Below are 8660 nucleotides of genomic sequence, written 5' to 3'. Positions count from 1 at the left end.
TTGCTCAATCTCTAATTTTGGAATTTAAGTTCCTGAGTTACCCTTTCAGCCTAGCCTGTAGCTAGGATGCTTTGTCTGAATGCTGCCTTTGATTTGTAACATCTTGACCACAGATCAGATACATTTTTCTTCAGTAATTCAACACAGCCTTTAGGACGCTGCTAGATGACACACTGGAGTCATCCAGGGACTTAGAGAGACTTGTCCAAATAAAGCAGAATTTACCTGAAGGAAAAAGCCACTACAAGTTCCATCTAAAATTCACCTTGGAACATCTTTGACGAGCGGTGAGCAGATCTTGTTTGGGTAGGAGTATGAAAATAATTCCATCTAAATATCAAAGGTGCTCATTCCATGGGATCGTGATAATCAGACACAAATACAGAATAAGCAGGTTTTGGTTGAACCATTATTAAATTTTTCAGCTCTGTGATGGCAGCAGGGCAACTAAGAGACCATGCAGATAATTGCAGCAATATGCAAGGATAGCAGAAACTAAAATCACTACAATTCATTTAAAAGTGCCTAATTTTCTGCCTAAGGAAATCAATGTAATATAAAAAGATTATCTGAGATAAGATACTGTTGGGAGATATATTTTTTTATCTGCTGCTCTGTTCTAGGCAGGCTTTTTTTCTCTCTCAACTCATGCAGTGCAATCATGGCGAGGAGTTCTTGAGCATTTTGTGACCTAAAATTTTCCCCTTATTTGGTTTTGCAGATTCAGTCACTTTACAGGGTCCCTAGCCTTCCCCAGGGGTATGGACAGACCCTACAACAGCCCTACAGAGACTGTGAGATTCACCCCTGCAGCCTTACTGGTTCAAGGTTAGCACCTTGCCAAACGACCCAGAATGAAGCAACCACCTCCTGCTTCCATGTACCAGCATCTACATTCATTTCCAACATGTCAGCTTCACAGTAAAAGGGTTTTAAAATCATGGGGATTTAGGGTTAACAGGAAAAAAAGCTTAGTAGGCCCTGAAAAGAAAAATAAATACCCTAAGTACACGAAGACTTTGTACCTTGCTAGAACTGCACCTGTGTAGCTAGTACATAATAAATGATATAATTGTTAGATGTGATGATTGTTTAGTAATTAAATATAATTACAGTTTAATTGCAAGAATAATCATGAGAAACTGTGGTCAGGGACCTAAGAAAGATCACAAGAAACTCATGTCAATGTATACAATAGAACAAGATAAGTTTAATAATTAATATGTAAGTTATATAACGATAGAATATAAAATATGTTCAGCTCAAAAGCCATGTCGGAGTCAGATTTGGGTCTGTACCCCTGATTCCCAGAGCTCTCAATAAAAGCACCTGCATAGAATCATATCCCGTGGTTATTGTGTTCTGGAACGCTAACAAGCTCACAGCCCTCAAAACAACATTCTTCCAAGAATGTTTCTCTGCTGCTTCTCCTGCAAAACATTGTCTATGGGAAAGGAGCAGACAGATGTCAAGGTCAGCCTGTGACTGACAGCCAACAGCTTTTACTTCTCCTCCTGTGCTCACTCTTGCTCTGTCACTGACACTTCAGCCTTCCCACAGCTGTTCGTTTCCTTGACTGCTACCCCAGCCATGTATTTCCATTGCAAAATTGTGAAGGCAGGCCCATCTTGTTGGTTATTTGCAGATCTTCCATGCACACAGACTCTACAACTACATGAATACAGGTCAGCAGCCAAGTTACTGACATGGGATTCTTTGGAAAAGGAGCTCACATGACATATGTGAAAAATTCAAGTCCTTGCAGAGATTCCTGTGATGATTGATAAATTCCATCTCAGCAAAGCCACCTTCTGCTGTGAGTATTTCAATGGCATGGAAGCTTCAGAGAGGATTTTTGCTTTCCTTTAATCTTTTGGTATTTGTCACACCAATCTGATAATAAATATAAATCTTGCACTTCATTTCTACAAACTTTGTGACACAGGCAGGAAGAAAACACAAACATCTGAACTACTTGTGAGATCTGCCTGGGAGATTAGATGAAGAAAAATCAAGAGCTAAACCTAGCTATGGAAAAGGAAACAGACTATAACTGTTGTCAGGTGCAGCAGAGCCTCTTGGGAGTTGTAAGGATTTGGTCTTTCCAAAAGGAGGCATGCAAGCAATTAGAAAAATAGCCATAAAATTATTTCTTTTCAGGGAAATGGGTGAATCCTCAATTGTACAGGTTGAAGAGAACAAAGGATAAAACATCTGTATGTTTTCATAGCTTGTGTTTGGGCAGTTACTCATCAGAAAAAGTTAGAAGGGTTTGACACTGTGAGTACACCATAAAAACTAATTTTCCTCTTGCATCCCTCACAAATAAGTATCTTCTACTTTCCTCTTTCATTCTCTGGGTTGTAAATAACAATGGTATCTATTCAAGAAGAGCATGAAAATAGCAGTCAGGTTTGTGTAGCAGCAGCTGAAAAATTTCTGGCTATTCAAAAGAACCAAAATCCACTTAGAAGGCACTCAGATGCTGGAAAGGAAAACCAGAGGTGTCAGTGGGCAAGAGAGGAGCCTGGTGCCCTCAGAGATGTGCCATCCCAAAAGGTCCCTGACAAAGCCCTGTAACTATTCAGCAGCCAGAAAATGCTAAAGCTGACTGAAAAGCTGAAGCAGAAGATGGCATGGGAGGAGGAGACCTTGGCACTGTATGGAAATGGAAACTGGATGAGCATTTCATCAGAAACCTCACCACATTTCTCTCTCATGAATGCACAGACCAGCTCTAGAGGAACTGCTGTAAAATGAGGCAGCCTCTAATGTTAAATGACTTTTACATCAAAATCCCAGGTAATGTTGCAGCACTACAAAGCTCCTTTGAGAGCCCTTGCCGAAGCAGAAATTTTTACCTCACAAGAAAGCCAAGAGCAGGAGTTCCTGAAAAAACAGTCCAAAAGCAGTTTCCTTGTAAATAACACTAATATCAGAAAGTCTCCTGGACCTCAAAGAGAAACCAGTGGGCCAAGGACCTGGTCACTGGGCTGTACTGGTGTAAGGGATGCTGCTCAAAATATGAATCATAGAAGCAGGACAGCCACATCCTGTTCTGAGTGTGCTGTTTATTTTTCCTCCTTTTTCAGTCCTGGACATCTCTGCTGTGCCTGCCACCAGTACTGCCAGCTGCAGAGGTTATAAGGTGGATGACTGTCAACAGGAACAGAACTATAATCACAGCAGCTCCTGAAGCAGTCATCAGCTGGCAGCCAAGTTCAGAGAGGAGCCAGAAATCTATTGGTCAAAAACTTTTCCTAAAACTGACTGGTCTTTTTCTGTCAATGGGAGCGCAAAGCATGGCAAATAATATTCTGATTTGGTTATCTCTCCATAACCACTTGCCTTACATAGAGGTAAATCACTGGCCAAAATCAGCAGCTGAGGAAAAGCAGGCTCCCTAGCTGGCACACACCAGCTTTGAGGCAGTTTTGGTATGTAAAATGAGTTAACAGAGACTACCAGCTCTGCCTCCATATCGGTCCTTGAGACTGTGTGATAGACTCTGGAGCAACAAACACATTCCTTTTACACTGAGGAACTTTGTCCCTGATTTTCTGGTCAAAGACAAGAGGGCAGTGACAAGCACAGTATTTAAAGTGCATGACACAAGGGTAGAACTGTGCCCCCCTAGTGCTGCCCATCTCATGCCCCCCAATGAAAGACTAAGCAAGGAAGCCCTGGCTAATTTAAGCACAGCAGGAACTTTACCACTGCCTTCCATGGGAGGAGAGTCTCGTTGTAGTTTACTGACCTACCCAGCCACTGCTTTTTTATAGGATGCCAGCAGACCTAACATGGGTGATGCTAGTTTTCCAATGAGTGCTGTTATTAACAGTGACAACATGGCTTGTCCAGACAAGACACAACTGTGCAAAGGTCACCTTGAAAGGAATTGTACTGAAGATCCCAGCCAGAGGATGCAATTAAAGTGTATTACTTTAAATAACTCCCAAAGTCATGCCCTCATTGCTGCAAGATGTTGGGAATGCAGATATTTAAGGGATTCCTTCATTTGTTGAGCTCATCACAGGAAATGTTATTAATGCTTAAAAAAGGTTTCCTTTGTGAAATCAGCCATTTAGAGCAGAAAGGTAGTGGAACTTACACAAGCAAGCATGCTCCATCAAAAGCAAACCTTAGGTTACCAGGAACACACAGCAGAGTGCCCAATAAGACCAGAGCTTCTGTAAGAAAATAATTGTACAAGATAGCCCCTCTGAAACACATTAATATTCAGTCTTACCACCATTAGTGTAATTTCCCCTGACCTCAGCAGCCTTGAGCCCAGAGGATGAATGCCTTCCAAAGCCCTTTTTTCCCCCTTTGCTCCTTAGAACAAGATCAACCCAGGTGTTCAGGGAGCTCCTGTGACAGCTGTGGCTTCCCATGGGACCTGGTAGCCAGGAGGCAGGGAAGTGGCATAACAAAATACTACATTTGTATCAAGCCAGAATCACCTTGCCACCACCAGAGACTTCACAGGAATTTTATAGAGGGTGTCTCGTCATTTGGTCATTCTTGCTCCACCACATGCTAGAGCTATCTTCTGTATCCCAACAAAAAAGCCCCAGTGACTTTTGTCAGGTCATCTTCAAGTCACTGGAAGTCCTGGCCCAGGATGGAGTGAGACACTTCCATTCCCTAGACACTAAGCACTGGTCCAGCCACTCCCAAATTCAGGGTTATGACCCCATTTGAGCTTCAGGAATTACGAGAATATTTACAACTAAAGGTCAGTTGCACCCAATGTCTATGGTAGTGCTACAGACCCAGAGTCAATCACACCCACTTCTGCTTCCCATCCCAGTGTTCCCTCATCTTAGTCTTCTTGTTGGCTTTAAAGCAAGGAAGAAGAAACAGGCATAGTAACACTGCATTTCCAGTACCTAAAAAATTCTATTCAAAATTTTACTTATGATGAAAAAATTCCCCAGTTAGTCTAAATTCACATCAGTATTGCCTTCATTTGAGCAAGTGCTTTACCTAAGAAAAGAGAGTGAAAATGACAAAATTTGGCACCCTTGGTACTGTTATTGTAGTTGAAAAACTTGGCTGGTGAAAAAAAATATTACCTCTGTCAGTGGATTCATAGATAAAGTAACCTCTCTCAAATTGCAAGAATACTTACATGTTATTAGCAAAAAATAAATACATGTTATTAGCAAAAAATAAATACAATTTCCCTCTCATGGAGCTATAGAACTCATCTCTGAAGCAACTTCTCTGGGGCCATATGACAGCAATCTACTCATGCACTAGCAATATGCTCCAGTGGGAAGCAGGTAAAACAAACATTAGACAAAGGATCAACATGTCCCTGCAGGAACTTACAGATTCAACCAGAAATTCTTTATTTAATTACCAGGCCTGTGAGGAAAACACTTTTTCTTTAAAAACACCTTCTGACAACAGCTTCATGCTAAATAATCCCAAAGCCTGTAGAGCTGTCCTTCACGCCCCGCCCTAGCAACATTTCATTATTCAATCTGTACAATGTGTATTGGTGGTATAGAGAAATGAGGAAATGGGGAAGAAAAAGAAACAGAAAAACAAATGGTGCAGGATATTTATGCCAGCTGGATTTGATACTCCCTAGGATTAAGGGAGTCACAGCACTGCAGGAACAGCATTGACAAAAAGTCCCCAAATCCTTCTGTCTTTTGCTGTGTGCTTCAAAAAGTTGTCAATGACTTTAACATACACAGCTCCAAAATGTTGAAATAAAATTGTCCTTAAAACTATTCACCCACTTTTCTATGTCAGCAAAGTATCTATGTGCTATAACTAAGTTATTTAGTTCTTTTTGCACAAGGATCTACAGGTAAGTTTGATTTGCACCTGTTTCATGGATGTCAGAAACCATTAGTGTGCTTCCCTGTGACCCTGCTAAAGGGATTTTACTGTGCTCCTCGGAGGGGAAGCAAAAAGGAAGCCTTGGTACAGCACTTGGTGTTTATGAAGGGATTTGTCCATGAAATTGGTGGTCAGGCTGATACTACAGCTAAGAGTCATCATTCCTCTCTTTCTTCTCTAATTTGAAATAATTCACAGCAATTTATACATCCTAGACAGCTGCTACTGTGCTTATAATTTTAAATAATTTCAAGTATGTAAATAACTTAGAGCCAGAAAAAGGACAGAATGCTGCAGTGAAAGAAATGCTCATGCTACTCAAACAGGAAAAGACCATCCTCACCATTAGCAATGGCGAGTGACACACATTTGATGCCTCATCTGCTAAAACAGATTTAAAGTAAGTTGAAGAAGAGTGCTTGGAGCTCAACATGTGCCCCAGCACAAGGTTTGGACACAATTCTAATGTTCTTTTTAGTTTCAAAACTCAGTCATAGCAGGAAAAGATAGAAGGAGAGCTGCAGCCTCTTTGAGATGATGTAGGATAAGCCACCATGGGAAGAGACTGCTGCATCCAGAGCCAAGGCAGGCAAGAGTTTGATGGTACTAGCTAGTCCAGAAAGGAAAATAGAGAAGACATAAATCAAAGATCAGTGACAGCTTTGGAAATCAGCTAGTACATTACATCCTGCCAGCCCAAAAACCTGCATATCTTCAAACTCAGAGGAACTGTCAAACTCATTACTGAATAACTGAGGGGAACAAAATATTGACTTGAAGCCCTTTGTGCTCATAAATCACAGGTTTCATTTTTCAAGCCACAAGTTTCCTCACCTATGCAAATGCAGTACCTCAGGAAGTCTTTCGCCACAGTTTGTTCCTATCCATGTCCAAACAAATTATCCCTGTTACATAAGCTTTCTTTGGCAAAGCCCAATTATTATTTTTTTTTACTATTGTGTCCACCCTCCAAAAAATAATCAACCAAACCAATGATCTGCCCATTCATTTTGATTAATTCTGATCTTCATATTCATTTCTGGCACAAACACCCATAATGAACAAATGATAGCAAAGTATTTAAAATCCAGGGTCATATAAACACTGGTGCAAATCTTGGGCCCAAAGCTAAAGTATTGCTCCAGCAAAATCCTCCTGGGATTTTATTGTTGATTTGAAGCACAGTGTTCAGCATGAAGGTGACAACACTGGTAGGGGAGACTTGGACAAAATTTCTCTCTGAGGAGCCACAGATGAAATCTTAGCAATGCAAACAGGCCTTCTTGTACTTATGGTAAATTTAATCTGTGAATTTAATCTGATTTCATTTCCCTTAGAGGTCCAGATAACCATCTGGTATAAATCTGTCTGATTCCTTTGACTTCACCAGGGTTATAATGCTCCAAGCCAGTTACAGATCTCACCCAGTGGCTAAGGAATATTTACTCATTTTCATTTAAAGCTGGCAAATACTGAAAGCTTTTAAGTTTCCAACCAAAGGCAAAGGTCAGCTAAACAAAAACTATTTTTTCTAAACAAGTCAAAAAGGAAAACTAGACATTATTTCAGGTCAGTCTGAAACATTTAACTGAAATTAAATGAATAGGCTTACACGTACAAATTAAATACAGAAGTTAAAAACTTTTCTTCAAAAAACACCCCAGTGAATGGATGCAGGGCAGGGAGCACAAATATCTATGCTTCATAGTAGAATGTCAAAATAGAAAGGCAGTTTTCTGTCAAAAACACTAGAATTGTTTCTTTAAGGGAACAACAAAGAAAGCTTTTTTTTTTTTTAAAGAACAACAGGGCAAGTTCTACTCTATATGATGTATAATTCTTCAGTCTCACTTTTTTCAGGCTCTGTATGTCCTGGTTAGGGAGGCAGAAATCTGTCCTTTCAAGCAGTAGTTCAGCAGGTCAGGAACAGACCATTATGTCTGTCTAAAGGCTCTCCCAAACCATTTATCAGCTGAGAGGGACCTGAATGCCTGGCTCTTACTGATACCTGATGTCCAGAAACAAGGTGTTGCTCCTGAGCAAGTCTGCCTGTGAAAAATCCATGTGTTCAAATTGCAGCCATTCATTCAGCCTCTGTGCTGTACTCTCGGTTTCTGCTGCCTCCTCTCCCCTGTGCCACAGTCAACACAGTTCATTTTCCCTCCTTGCCTCCCCATCTACCTCCTCAGGACACAGCCAGATGCTTCTTTGAAAACTGCTCCTGCCTGCTCCAGTCCTCCCCTTCCCTGCTCCTTCCCTCTGTCAACTAACACCTGAAGGATTGGATGTCCCTATACACATCATGGTTAATACAGTTTGTCAATATAAAAAAGGCAACAACTGCAGTTGTTTAAAATGAGGCAAAATTTGGGTAAGACCATCTCTCACCTTGCAGAGACTCCTATGGATTCTCCTGAAGGGTTGTGAGCTCTTGTCTCCAGGGAAAATGTATTCAGTGCCCAAATGGCTTGCAGCTACTCCTTGGCATTGCTTGACAAAAGTTTCACTCTGACCAAAATAACAATTCTTTCAGTACATGCTACCTAGTCTGATGGCAATTGGGATGGGGATATTCATACAGGGACTGTGCAGTCCCTGGATATGTGTGGCCCTGAAAACCAACTGAATTCAGCAGACAAAAAAGCCCCAACTGCAGAAATAGCAGCTTGGTACTGCTTATTTCTTTTTAAAAGCAGAGTTTATTACCTCCTCACAGCTGGTGCCTGGGTGGCATCAGCCATCTGGAATTTGAGTTTCTCTCTAGGAACTTTGTTTTACCAGTTACATTTTCATTTGCTTTT

The sequence above is a fragment of the Taeniopygia guttata genome, chromosome 3 (genome assembly GCF_048771995.1).
Source record: "Taeniopygia guttata chromosome 3, bTaeGut7.mat, whole genome shotgun sequence".
Classification (NCBI taxonomy): Eukaryota; Metazoa; Chordata; class Aves; order Passeriformes; family Estrildidae; genus Taeniopygia; species Taeniopygia guttata.
The sequence above is the reverse complement of the archived record's forward strand: the minus strand, read 5'-3'. Positions refer to the sequence as shown.